We start from the raw sequence: 8,784 nt of genomic DNA, 5'->3' as shown, positions 1-8,784 counted from the left end.
TTAAAGTAAAACACCTGACTACACTATATATTTTTTCCTTCCTGAAAGCTAGGGGGGGGCCACGGCCCCCCCCTGCCCCCGGGTATGGGCGCCCTTGGTTGTTACAGCAATTTTCGGTATCTGTCCCAACATGATACTGATACAGCATTGTACCATGTTACAAGTCTCTGATACTTCTGTATCAGACGATCCCAGGAGGCAACAAAGCTCCGCGTACGCAGACCGTGCGACCGGAAGGAGAATCTGATACATTATTTATCACGCCTGGTAATTCTCTACCTCTGATACTCTCATGCCCGCCTGATACAACTAGTATCAATCAGATCAACATTCACTGCAGTTCGTCCTGGCCGTGTATCATCACCATGTTGCGGGCTGTCATGCTTTGTAGTTAGTATTTTTATAGTGAAATAAGGAATGGATAAGTGCACGAAAAAGACTTCATTTGTGTGGAATTTTTTCACGGAAAATAATGAGTTTGCTAATTGTAATTTGTGTAAACAAAAACTGAGTTATAAATCATCGACTAATCTGAAGAAACATTTGAAACGTAAACATTGATATAGTATGCTCACTAATGTACCTATCTGTTTTTTTATTTTTTATTTTTGATAAAATCGTGAATTTTTAATGTATAAAACACTAGTTACTAATTGTTTTCGAAAAAAGAAAGTCCATATGTTGATTACATCTGTTATTAGTGTCAACTGAGAATTTATTTGCATTTTCATAGCTGTTAGGTGCACAAATATAAATATTATATCTTGTATTAATGTACTTTTTAATATTAAAATTTCATTAGTTTTATTATTGAACGAGACGGTGCACGCACTGCGCACTGAGCGTACTTTGAAGTAGGACAATAAACAAAACGACTTGTAACCAGGGCTGCCACTCTGATATTCATGAAAAACCTAGATAACCTAAAAAAAAAAAAAAACCAGACACATGGGTAAAAAACCCAGATGCGTCTAAAATGCTATCGTTGAAAATGTTTGCGTACTAATTCAAAAATATAAACATAACTGGTTTTAATATAAAACAATTAATTACCTTACAAGACTGAAAACGGTTAAATACAACCAATACAAGAAAATTACACTGCAGCAAAATGGCTGTATAAGTAATTCTTGGACCAGCACATATCATAAAAAAACCTACAAATATATACATGACAAAACAAACACCATCACTGCATTCTTTAAACCGGTAAATGTTTTTATAAAACTGCATCATGTACGTTAGTCTTTATTCAGAGTCTGATTCTACAAGATTGGTTTGAAGGTTAATTGTTGCATTGGTTTTGTGTTCTGCAAGCCTCATTGAAGAATGTGTCTAATTTAATATTCGACTTAGCTTCTTGAAAACTAGTTTTGTGTTTATATGTATTTTTGTGTGTGAAACACATAGACTTGTTTGCATTTATCAAACAGATATTGCAACAGATACAGTTGCCGTCGTCCGGGGTCTCGGGCTCGAGTCCCGGTGTGGCTCCTATTGGGAAAAGGCGGTTCTTGATCTGTGTTGTCCGGGTGGGCGCCAGACTAGCTCGTTTCTAGTCGTGAATTTGGGTCGTGGATGTATGTGCCCCTGCGTGGCCCACTAGGGCCGGCGGCGGTGTTGCGTGTGATGATTTTAAATAAGAGACGTGGAGTTGAGGTGGCGGTGTCGTACCTTTTATTCAGAGGAGCGAGTCGTACACAATCCAACACTCTACAGAGGTCCCCGGGGGGTTTTACTTGTTATTCCGTGGCGCCGTATTGTTTGTGTTCCGCGTTACGTGGCCTCGGATGCTGTTATGTCTCAGACGTCTCACTGGGTACGCAGGTAACGTAATTTCGTAACACAAAGGCGGGACACAAAATACACTGAATTAAGGGGGCGCGTACAGGTTACGTGGCACTCGTTACTCGGGTAACGTAAGTTAGCAATACAAAATACGGGATACAAAAATACACTGAATTAAGGGGGTGCGCACAAGTTACGTGGCACTCGTTACTCGGGTAACGTAAGTTAGCAATACAAAACACGGGATACAAAAATACACTGGATTAAGGGGGCGCGCACAAGTTACGTGGCACTCGTTACTCGGGTAACGTAAGTTAGCAGTACAAAATACGGGATACAAAAATACACTGAATTAAGGGGCGGGCGATTGGAGACGGCCAATCCCGTATGCAAATGTCTCGGCGCGGGTGTTGTGCCCACTGTGGTGAAACACGCACCGCAATTAAGTTTGTCCAAGTTCCCTTGCGGGTTTGTGGTCAGCGCCGTGCGCATGACCTTAAACAAAGTTCTGTACGTTGCGGGAGACGGCCCGTGCTGTATGCTGAAGAGCAGCCCCGCTGACCAAGTGTGGTGCGGGGTGTCCTTAAGTTGATGCGGCCGGATTAAGTCCGGGACCGAAAGAAGGGACCGGGTACTCACGGAGAGGTTAAGTAATAAAAGGGGTTTGGTTAATTAGTGACTATATTTACCGGACGTTACTTTCAATGTAGACAAAGGATGTTGCCTCTCCGTGGGACGTAGGTCCGCCCCGGTCCACGAGCTGCGCTGAACTGCCGAACTGGCATGGCGTCCGAGGGAGGCTCGGCTTCTCTCGCGCCAGGCGTGACCTCATTACGCTAGACTCCAAACGGATGTGTCTGGAAGAGATTTTATTGTCGCTAAAATCCTAATTTAATGTTTCAGGAGGAATGGGTACGGTTCTTCTCTTGTCTACTCAGGTTTCCGCGGTTTTGCCTTTAATTGCTGTTCGGCTCGCCTGACTCGGGTGGGCCATGGCCAGGGGTGTGTTCCGTTAGCGGGAGCGTATACTGGCGGGTGCAGGTCGGGCTCTGGGGTGGTCGTCGGCCAGACGACGTCAAAGTAGCTACTACCTTTATTATTGTTTTAGGTATAAAAATAATTAAAATTATAAAAAACCTAGAATTGTTGGAATTCATTATTTAAAAACCCAGAAACCCAAACACCATTGGAAAAAACCCAGATCTGGGTGGAAAAACCCATGAGTGGCAGCCCTGCTTGTAACAATATCGCTTTGCACCTCTCCTTCAAGGCTTCAACTCCTTCCCCTGCTCTTCCTCCCCTACATTCTTTCCCTTCTTTATCCCTTATTCGTCGTTCCTGCTCCCTCCCCTTTCACAAGCTCCGCCCAAGTGACCGTCATCTGCGATCGGGTACTGCGCTCATTGGCCGTTGGGTTGTTCCAGGTGAATTCTGAACTGATACTAAAGTCTCTGATACTTTTCAAGTGTACTCGTTTGCCGTTCCTGATACAGGCTCGTATCAGTGACAAAGTATCAGGTTGATACTTTTCGACCCACCTCTAGCGTTAAAGGAGAGGCGCAAAGCGAAATTGTTACGAGTCGTTTGGTTATTGTCTCACATCAAAGTACGCTCAGTGCGCAGTGCGTGCACAGTCTCGTTCAATAATAAAACTAATGAAATTTTAATATTAAAAAGTACATTAATACAAGATATAATATTTATATTTGTGCACCTAACAGCTATGAAAATGCAAATAAATTCTCAGTTGACACTAATAACAGATGTAATCAACTATGGACTTTTTTTTTTCGAAAACAATTAGTAACTAGTGTTTTCATACATCAAAAGATTACGATTTTATCAAAAATTAAAAATAAAAAAAAAACAGATACGTACATTAGTGAGCATACTATATCAATGTTTAGGTTTCAAATGTTTCTTCAGATTAGTCGATGATGATTTATAACTCAGTTTTTGTTTACACAAATTACAATTAGCAAACTTATTATTTTCCGTAAAAAAATTCCACACAAATGAAGTCTTTTTCCTGCACTTATCAATTCCTTATTTCACTATAAAGATACTAACTACAAAGCATGACATTCCGCAACAATGTACATGGTGGTAATTAATACACGGCCAGGACGAACTGCAGTGAATGTTGAACTGATTGATACTGGCTGTATCAGGCAGGCATGAGAGTAACAGAGGTAGAGAATTACCGGGCGTGATGAATAATGTATCAGAAACACCGATACCTTTTTACGCTGGTGATGGCACGGAGGATGTGTACCCCGTAACGAGAATGCTGATAACTTGTCGCTTCCTGGGACCGCTACTGCTCTGATACAAAAGTATCAGATACTTTTAACTAGGTACATTACTGTATCAGTATTAGGTTGGAACAGATACCGAAAATTGCTGTAACAACCAACCTCTAGCAACAGGCAATAATGGCCTCAGCGAGCCGGAGGAGCACTTGGGACGACGTCAACGTAATATGCCGAAATATCCCTGTTGGGATTTTATATTATTATGAGAAGAGCCGCACGTAAGAACGTACGGCTAAAGGTGGGTTTACGATTGAAAATTAAGAATTAAGAATTAAGACTTAGTCGTGTACTTACCATATGACTCTATGTAAACTAGTGGAATGGTTTATGATTGTCGTGTGTGAATTTTGACGAGTCGTGTGCGAACCATATGATGACTTAAGACTTAACAGAAATGGTTATATTTTATATTTTTCGTTAAGACTTAAGGGAAGCGACCAATCACAACAAACCGGAACCTTTCAACCGGAAGTTTATATCTTATTATTGGACCGAGCGTGGCAGTATTTTGGGTTAGAATTTGTATATTTGTCATTTGTAATCATCATCCATTTCGAAAAATAGATATCCCATTTGTCAATAACCTATTTCAAACCTGCTTCTCCGTTTCGAACAATGGCCGACCATGTGTTTTGTGCTGTGATTGGTTAGAATTAACGACTTATATGTCAATCATAAACTGGAAAATGTAGTTTTGACTTAATCGTGTGCTCGATGTTAAGTTATAATTCTTAAGAAAATCAATTGTAAACCCAGCTTAAGTTGGGTCGGGCACAGAGATAATTGAAAAGATATGGTAAACTTACGACAATTCGATGAACTGGACGTGGCGCGAAAACTGTAGGCTCTGCGTTCGCAGAACGACTGACACCTGTGAGCTCCCGACAGTAGAGGTGGGTCGCAGAGTATCAACCTGATACTTTGTCACTGATACGCGCCTGTATCAGGAACGGCAAATGAGTACACTATTCAAGTATCAAGTACTTTAGTATCAGTGTAGAATTCGCCTTGAACAACACCACGGCCAATGTGAGCAGAACCCGATCGCAGATGACGGTCACTTGGGCGGAGCTTGTAAAAAGGGGAGGGAGCGGCACGACGAATAATGGATAAAGAAGGGAAAGAATGTAGGGGAAGGCGTTGAAGGAGAGGCGCAGAGCGAAATTGTTACAAGTCGTTTTGTTTATTGTCCTTCTTCAAAGTACGCTCAGTGCGCAGTGCGTGCTTCTTGCGAGGACTGAAGACTCTTGTTAGTACATACGCTAATAGCGATATAAGACCAAGGACACTGGTTCTAGATCCATCATCCCTAGGTGATAGATATGTGTATCCACGATCTAGGGAGCAAAGCTAAAACACCATCTCGTTCAATATAATAAAACTAATGAAATTTTAATATTAAAAAGTACATTAATAAAATATATAATATATATTTGTGCACTTAACAACTATGAAAATGCAAATAAATTCTCAGTTGACCCTAATAACAGATGTAATCAACATATTGACTTTCTTTTTTTGAAAACAATTAGTACCTAACTAGTGTTTTCATACATTAAAAATTTGCGATTTTATCAAAAATTAAAAAAAAAAAAAACAGATAGGTACATTAGTGAGCATACTATATCAATAGACATTTGAGTTACATCAGGCAGATAGCAGTGCCAATATCGATAAAAAAAAACATTTTGCAAGTTCAGTCACTATTTAACAAATAGTATTTATTGCATTATAACTCAGCTTTTGTTTACACAAATTACACTTAGCAAACTCATTATTTTCTGTGAAAAAATTCCACACAAATGAAGTCTTTTTCCTGCACTTATCCATTCCTTATTTCACTATAAAGATACTAACTACAGAGCATGACAGCCCGCAACAATGTACGTGGTAATAGACGGCCAGGACGAACTGCAGTGAATGTTGAAATGATTGATACTGGCTGTATTTAGGCGGGCATGAGCGTAACAGAGGTAGAGAATTACCGGGCGTGATAAATAATGTATCAGAGACACCGATACCTTTTTACGCTGGTGATTACGGCACGGAGGATGTGTAACCTGTAACGAGAATGCTGATACCTTGTTGCTTCCTGGGACCGCTACTGCTCTATCTGATACAGAAGTATCAGATACTTGTAACTAGTACATTACTGTATCAGTATCAGGTTGGAACAGATACCGAAAATTGCTGTAACAACCCAACTCTACTCGACAGCAAATGGCGCTCGAGCGCCGCGCAACCTCGCGCTAAGACGCATGTAGCACGGGAAACAGCTCCGACCAGTTTTGGACTTAAAAGTTAAATTTGATAATTCATGATTATTTAACAACTGCACATAATTTTCATATCATTTCAGTATCTTTTAATTGTTATTAGTTTGGTTTTGAAAAGAGGAATTACTTATTTCATTACACTCTAGCGCATTGCCATACCCGGCCGGGCGCTGTAGTCGACTTGCTGTTCGTCGCTGCGCATTTTCACTCACACGGCGGACATCACACTCGGATGTATTCGTTGCACTTACGAGTAAGGCTGGGTTCACAATTAAAAAAATTAAGCGGGTGCATAGCAAGCCATGCACACGACCTGTGCGAAATGCGAAATCGGTTCATAATTGAATTCTTACTGTTAATTTCAGCCAATGAAATTTCGCGAACTATGCGACATCTGTTACCAGTGTTAGTAAATAAACATATTAACTTTAAAAATAACGATAATACTTTTATTATCTCGACATTTTCTTACCACAATATGATTAATAAATATAAACATATTTCTAGTCCCGCCAAAAAAGCACCCTGCTCTTCTCGCATTGGCTGTTGTGCCATGCGTACGCGACCGAAATAAAATATATTCATTTCACTCCTATGCGCACGACCTCGCTCCCACGCACACGACCAACTTTCTGCTATTGTGAATCGTTAGGTTAAGGCCCTGTCACACTGTCAAATATATTGTATCCAATAAATTGGACAACAAAATTTGAAGGGTGATTTTGGATGAAATACGTCTTCAAATATATTGTATTCAATATTATTTGACGAGCAATGTAAAATATATTTGAAGTCATTTCACACTATCAATTTTCTTTGAGTGAGCTCGTTTTACCAAACATTCTGTAGAGAACTGTAAATGACAGTATTTAGAATCAAAAACAACTTTTGGGTCAAGGAACGCGGGCTTTTTTAAGTAGGTTATATTCCAATTTAGGTATATTGTGATCATACACAGTTTAAAATTTACGTTTTCCAGGTGTTTGCAATGCCTGCATTAAGAGCATCAAAGTGTTTCAAAAGCTGTAGCTGTAATTGCAATTGTAGCAAGTCTCAGTAAACTAGAAGAGAAATCTAAGAAAAGGAAACGCAGATGGTGGACGAGACAGTGGATACTTTCCCGGCAAACAAATGGTGTTTTACCCCTTTTTGTCATGAACTTCGATACGAAGATGCCGATTCATTTTCGAACTATGTAATAATGGATTCTGAAAGTTTTGATCTTCTTCATTCAATTGTGGAGTCTCGCATTGCAAAGAAGGATACTCATTTGTGCCAGTCTATAGCAGCAAAGCAGAGGCTGGCAGTTACATTAAGATTTTTGGCGACAGGGGAATCATTTAAGTCCCTTATGTTCTCTACATGCAAGTATTCCACACAACACCATCTCAAAATTTTTACCTGAAATTTGTAGTGCAATTTATAGTGCTCTTTAAAAACAATATTTAAAGGTAAGTTTAGCAAGAATAAAACATATAATTAAATGTAAATCTGCAAGTAGGCATATCCCTTCTCATTCCCGCTTATTTTCTCACCCAACTAGCTGCTGTTGTATGGACACTTTCACTTGTATTTAATCAAAATTGTTCCTATACTTTAAAGTGAATGTGTTAATTTTTGCTGTGTTTAGAAATTGGCAATTTTGTTTTAATTAGAATTAAGTGTATTTACTGTTACAAACCTCAACCTGAGCCTTTAAGCTAACTTCACCTCAGTCACATTATCTCTTTAAAATAATTTTTTAACGAGATATTAGACCAGGTATGCTTGTTTCGTACAGCCTGGGAAGTATAGGCTTACTGACAAGGATCTGCTGCACAAATATTTACATTCACGAAAAATGGTATTACTTTCAAAACTTAAATAATAATAATTGAACACGTAGGCAGAATTTTAATATTTCTAGGCCTTTCTTGCAAATCACCAGAGCTACTTGCTTACTCAGAGATGCTGCTTTAACATAAGTCAGTACCATCTATTGTCAGGAAATTATGAGTCTATATTCCAGAAAATTCCAGACAATACTTACAGAGTAGCAGCTATTGTGAAATAAGGAGAACAATGACTTATAAGAAAGATTGATTGGGTAAGCCAAAATAATTTTAGTTACATTAAGTCTCTGAATTGAAATATTTTAAAATTTATTTTAGGTGTTATTAATTTGGATTTGTAGGTAAAAGTTCCGAAATGCATATCCTAGTTTTGATACCTCATTCCTGATGGCACATTTTGTACGCAATGCTTGCTGTTTTAATTTAGTGTATCAACAATACCTGAACATAAGCAAAACTGGTATAGCAGTCAAATAATGATCGTAAGTTGAATAGATGTTTTCTGGTTTAAGGACCATAATATTCCAAAACTACAGTAACTTCTTTTAGTCAAATATATTAACCTGCACTTCC

Source organism: Bacillus rossius, chromosome 3 (genome assembly GCF_032445375.1).
Source record: "Bacillus rossius redtenbacheri isolate Brsri chromosome 3, Brsri_v3, whole genome shotgun sequence".
Lineage (NCBI taxonomy): Eukaryota > Metazoa > Arthropoda > Insecta > Phasmatodea > Bacillidae > Bacillus > Bacillus rossius.
This window is presented reverse-complemented; position numbering follows the sequence as displayed.